Source organism: Brassica napus, chromosome C8, assembly GCF_020379485.1.
Source record: "Brassica napus cultivar Da-Ae chromosome C8, Da-Ae, whole genome shotgun sequence".
In the NCBI taxonomy this organism is placed as follows: domain Eukaryota; kingdom Viridiplantae; phylum Streptophyta; class Magnoliopsida; order Brassicales; family Brassicaceae; genus Brassica; species Brassica napus.
In genome coordinates, this window is record NC_063451.1 from 21,308,108 (window position 1) to 21,313,593 (window position 5,486).

The 5,486-nt window shown below is 36.6% G+C and overlaps 1 long non-coding RNA gene across 1 annotated transcript; it reads left to right on the top strand.

The window, feature by feature from the left end:
• Nucleotides 1-760: 760 nt before the first annotated feature.
• On the top strand, nucleotides 761-3,455 carry LOC106444750. Its single transcript, XR_001288325.3, has 5 exons — nucleotides 761-1,568; nucleotides 2,039-2,334; nucleotides 2,415-2,546; nucleotides 2,629-2,736; nucleotides 3,140-3,455. It is a non-coding gene; the product is annotated as an uncharacterized LOC106444750 (long non-coding RNA).
• The last annotated feature ends 2,031 nt before the right edge of the window (nucleotides 3,456-5,486 follow it).

Sequence of the window (5,486 nt, forward strand, 5' to 3'; positions counted from 1 at the left end):
AGCTACAGAAGCTGCAAAACAAGCAATATGGTTAAAAGAGTTGATGGTCGAGATCATGAACAAAGAAGACAAGAAGGCCGTGTTGAAGATTGACAACAAGTCAGCGATAGCCCTCACCAAGAACCCGGTGTTTCACGGTAGAAGCAAACACATACTATCGAAGTACCATTTCATTAGAGAATGTGTGGAGTTCAACTTGATCGAAGTTAAACATGTACATGGAGTAGAGCAGAAGGCAGACATACTCACTAAACCATTGGCGAGGATCAAGTTCGAAGCAATGCGCAAGTTCATCGGAGTTCAGAAGATCAATATACCTAAGATTCAAGTTGGAATTAAGGGGGAGAATTGTGGATAATTCCAATTAACTTGAGGAGCACGTTTACTCACTAAAGTGAAGTTTGATGGGTTAATAAAAAAAGAAAACATATCGAGCTTAGGAATGTTTCCATATTATTATTAGGAAAAGATGTAGCTTCGTCCTATATAAAGAGTTCTCATGGAGAGATGTTCCATCAAGAAAAACACATTGAGAGATTTAGTTTTGAGAGAGTTTCTAAATCTAATAAAAAGAGAAGTTCTTATAATCTTTGTGTTTGTGCAACTTTAATATAATTGGTATGCATTGAAACAGGTCTGGTCCTTGCTTTTATTTTTTGGTCAAACCGATATTTTATAGATAGATTACTCATATTTGAAGGAGAGATTGTTCAATGGAGATAACAACAGAGGCAACATGGCCAAAAGAACCGCTGATGCAGAGACTGAGCGGAGAAAATACAGTAATTGGATAAAGACAACAATAACACTTAAGCAACTAAAACAATTGAAGCCATCGAGGTGTTGATGGTGATTCTTAAATATCACAGAGCAAATGATAGAATGCAATAGAAACAAAGACACAAGAAAAAATTAGCTACTTTTATATTTTGAATTCTTAAATTTTGGAATGAATCAAATCTAGCCAAATCGAGTCTTAATCTATGACCAATTTTAGTTAACAGTCGACCGTTCTACCATTAAGCTACTGAGGAATATTTGAAGATTAGATCTTAAGCCACGAACAAATTTAGATCATATATTGTTAACAAAAAGTGAAGCAGTTTAGTTATATGCTCTTTTTCGGAAGAAATCTATTTAAAAGGAGAGTTTGATTTCACAATTAGAGATGTCAAACTGGGTACTGGCCCGCGGGTCTGGTCCATAAGGGTTTGGTGCGGGGCTGGTTTGGGTCTAGGAATTCTTGACCCGCAAAAAGCGGGTTTTGCCGGATGGGGCTTGCACGGTACCGGGTTTAAAGCGGGATGGCCCGTAACAACCGCGGGAAGGCCCAGATGAACCGCTAGACGCTTCAGTTGCTTTCGTCACCTGAAAACAAAACGAAAGAGAGAGTGGGACGAGATGGAGCTCCGACGAGGCCGTGGGAAGAGATGACTATGATGGCCATGGGAAGAGATGGAGCTCCGACGATGACCGTTCGATGTCCGACAGGCGACAATGCTTCTGGTGACCACATCGTGTTCAATCTGCAGCAGAGGAGCTTCTCTTCCTTTTCGTTCCACCAAAAGGTATAAAATTTCTTTCTCTCATGAATTCTAGACTTTATCTTTTGATTACAATCTCTGCATGTGTACTTCGTAAATGATAAAATGGTCCACTGAAACATGATGATTCTTAATCTGATATTAAGTCATTGTTCTTGATGTGAGTGTGATTGTGCTTAGCTTAGCTTCGGTTTTAATCGATTTTAATTGATGTTTAGTTCATGTTTTTTTTTATTGTGGCTTGATGTTTAAAACTGTATGAGCTGTTCTATTAGAAACTTTTATGGTTTTATTGTTAATTGTTACTTGTCTGTTTGAAAAGGCGATTTAGTATGTGAGTGTGATTGTGTTTTAAAAGACTACTGATGCGTTTACAAACTTAGTAACACTAGGAGCCAAATCCAAGCTTATGTCTTTGATGGTAAGTGTAAACAACATTGATTTAGAAAGTGATGAATATGTTATTGAAAGTGAGTTTTGTTTTTTTATTTCAGTGATCAGAGCAACTGTCCCTAAGCTGCTTCTTGATTATGTCTTCTCTGCTTCATCAAGCCACCACCGGTGCTTCTCTGCATTATCAAGCCACCACCGGAGCTTCTCTGCTTCATCAAGCCACCACCGGTGCTTCTCTGCTTCATCAAGCCACCACCGGAGCTTCTCTGCTTCATCAAGCCTCCACCGGAGCTTCTCTGATGCAACGGATCCAAGTCCAGAACCTCCTGAAGCAAAAATTAACTGAGAGGAAATTTGTTGAGAGGCTTGTCCCATCTTCATCAGCTTTTTCTTTGCTGTAAGATTAGTTTGATCTCACTTGACTCTCATCATTGTTTTTCTGTGCGTTCAATGATTGATGCTTTTGTCTACATACAGATCAGGAACATGGCTGAGAAAGTACCGTCATTTAAAACCGGTGGAACTCTTTGGTTTACTGATCTCACCACTGCAGATACTACATATATCTTGCCACTTCTCACCGCCATCACTTTCATAATTATGGTGGAGGTAGTAGGAGCTCTTTACAGGTCCTTATCTTCAGACCTAATATATATTGAAAGCAAGTCTTGTATTGTTTTTCTGTCTCTAGTCGAACATGCAGGAAGGTATGGAAGGGAATCCAGTAGCTGGAACTATGAAGAAATTCTCAAGAATCATTGCCTTTCTCTCTCTTCCAATTCTGATGGGCATTGAAAAGGTAACATGAAAGAGATTTTGCTATTATCAAGTCAGCAACAAGACTAAGCTATATGTAGTTACAGGCTTGTCAACTAATCTATATATGCATATAAAAATGATACATATCAGCTGAAAGACTAATCTCCATAGCTACACGTACACGTATTGTTTCTTCATGGTATTGTGCTTGATAATCAAATTGTTCTTGATAATCAAATTGTCCTAAACACGTATACGTACACGCATTGTGCTTGATAATTAAAATAGCCCTTCATGGTATTGTACTTCATGGTATACGTATACGTACACACAATAAAAAAAATTGTCTTAAGTGAATGAAATAGACTTTGCTATGACCAAGTCATTCTTGTTTGGTGTTTGTTCCTGCAGAAACTAATTCTTGTTTATGTTTGTTCGTGCAGGAAGAGGTAGACAGTGTAATATCCGATATCCCGCGGGATGGCCCGCGAAGGCCTACAAAGAATGCGGTATGGGATTGGGCAGCCTACAGGCCCGCCGTGTCCCGCCCGAAGACAAACCCGCAGCGGTCCGGGACAGGACGGGAGAACCCAATTGACATCTCTATCCACAATGTAGGTGTTCAAAAAAAAAAAATTCCACAATGTCTTTGTTGTGCCATCTTTATATTCTACTAGATATGAACCCGTGCGTTGTAACAGGTTTTGTTTGATATTTTAATTTAATAAAGAAATAAAAGTAAGAAATCATTTTATTATACTTTTAGGATTGTTTTTGCATAGTAATGTCAAAAAGGTTGATTCGTCCCATACCGCCCCGTACTGCAGCGGGACACGGCGGGTCAGGCCCGCGTGGGCTGTGGTCTTCAAAATGGTTGACCAAACCTGTACCGCAAAACATGTAGGCCTTTGCGGATCAGCCCGCGGGACATAGAATTACAAACGGACATATGGCTCATGAACGCTTCAAGACATGATTCAAGACTGCATCAGTAAGTAAGTTTAGTCAATGATTGAACTTGATAAGGCAATACACTTGTTAGTTGAAGATTTTAGTTGGATCAAAACACTAGTTTATTTACTTTTGTTAGACTCCAAACATTTTAAAAATAAAAAATACTTTAGTTGCTGAATCCAAATATTATAACTCATAAGTTCATAACAAATTCTTTAGTTTTCTGAATCCAAAATTAAATAAAACCAACACCAAATCAAAGATGCTAATTCCAAAAGTAAATAAAAAGAAAACACCAATCACACTTCTTGTTCTTCATCTTTATCACCAACAAGCGACAAAAATATGAAGATTTATCTTCTTCACCATCAACTTTATCTTCTGCAAATAAGAATAATAGAAGTCAGTTAAAAGATATATTGAAACCTAAAACTCCAAAATGTATGATAATGTGAACAAATACATATAGGCAAAACTATGAAGAACCCATTGTGGGAACTATATCTTCTTCTTCGGTGGAAAGTGAGTTTTCAAATTTCTTATGATGACTCGAAGAAGCTCCACCGGTGCAGATCGAAGGCGCTTGGGAGACCGGAAGCATCATAGACCCTGAAACCACCATCACCGGAGCTATATCACGTCGAATCGTCTTCTCTCTCTCTCTCTCTCTCTCTATGTTTTAGGTGAAATCAGAAATGGGGACTTAGGGTTGCGGGTCTTCAAAATCCTGCAGGTTAACCTGTAGCCCCCGCATTTGACCCGTCCCGTTTTGAACCCGTCCCGCTTTCGGCCCGTCCCGCTTTCGATCAGTCCTGTTTTCGACCCATCCCGCTTTGAACCCGTCCCGCGAGGCCCGTAATTTTGTGGGCTTACCAAATGGAGGCCCATTCCCGCCCCACAACAAGCTTTTACGGGCCAGGTCCGCGGTCCAGATCCTTGATTGCCATCCCTATTTTTGCGTATGTTGTGTGAGATTTATTTTATAATTAGGAACTCTTTTTTACACATAAATTCTAATTAATATTTGTATTTTATAATCATGGTGCATAGGTGAATTTTTATCAACTTTCTACTTAGTGCTAGAAAAAACACTCATACCTATAATTTTAGACCCAACCCCCCGAATTAAGAATTAGAATGAAAAAAATTAAAAGTTAAATAGGGCCATTAGAGTCAATGACAACATCATACACTTTCTTATGTAATAATTTAATATTTTATTAAACTTATCCGATGCTTAATAATTTTCTTAATTCATTATTTCTTAATGACCATAACAAAATTATAATTAAAATGAAGTAGAAAATATAACATAGTAAAAACAAAAAAAAAACGTAATAAGATGGCGATGAAACTTTATTTTTTTTTGATAAAATGCATATAAAAATCACTTCCGTGACAATAATAATAATCTATTTCTTATGACCAAATATGAAAATATATATCAAACATGTGTATGATTTTCATATGACCAAACACATATAAATAGCAATCATGTTGACATCCTAATTTTTGATTTTTGTAAATTAAATAGTTTTAACATCATACTTGTCATCGAATTCTTTTTTTTTTAATTATTATTAAATAATTTTAAATTTAGTTTTTGTTTGGAAAAGGGCTCCTTTTTATTTATAATCAAATATATATATATCAAATACTCTTTTACATCTTTTGTTTAAGATTTTAGGAAAGGAAAATTACTATCATATAACATCTTACAATTACCTTCTGTTTAAAAATTTAGAAAAATTAATTTGTTATCAAATAATGATTTCTAGTTACTATTAAATAAGTTTTAAAAATACTATTTATACAATTCTTATCTATACTAGTCTT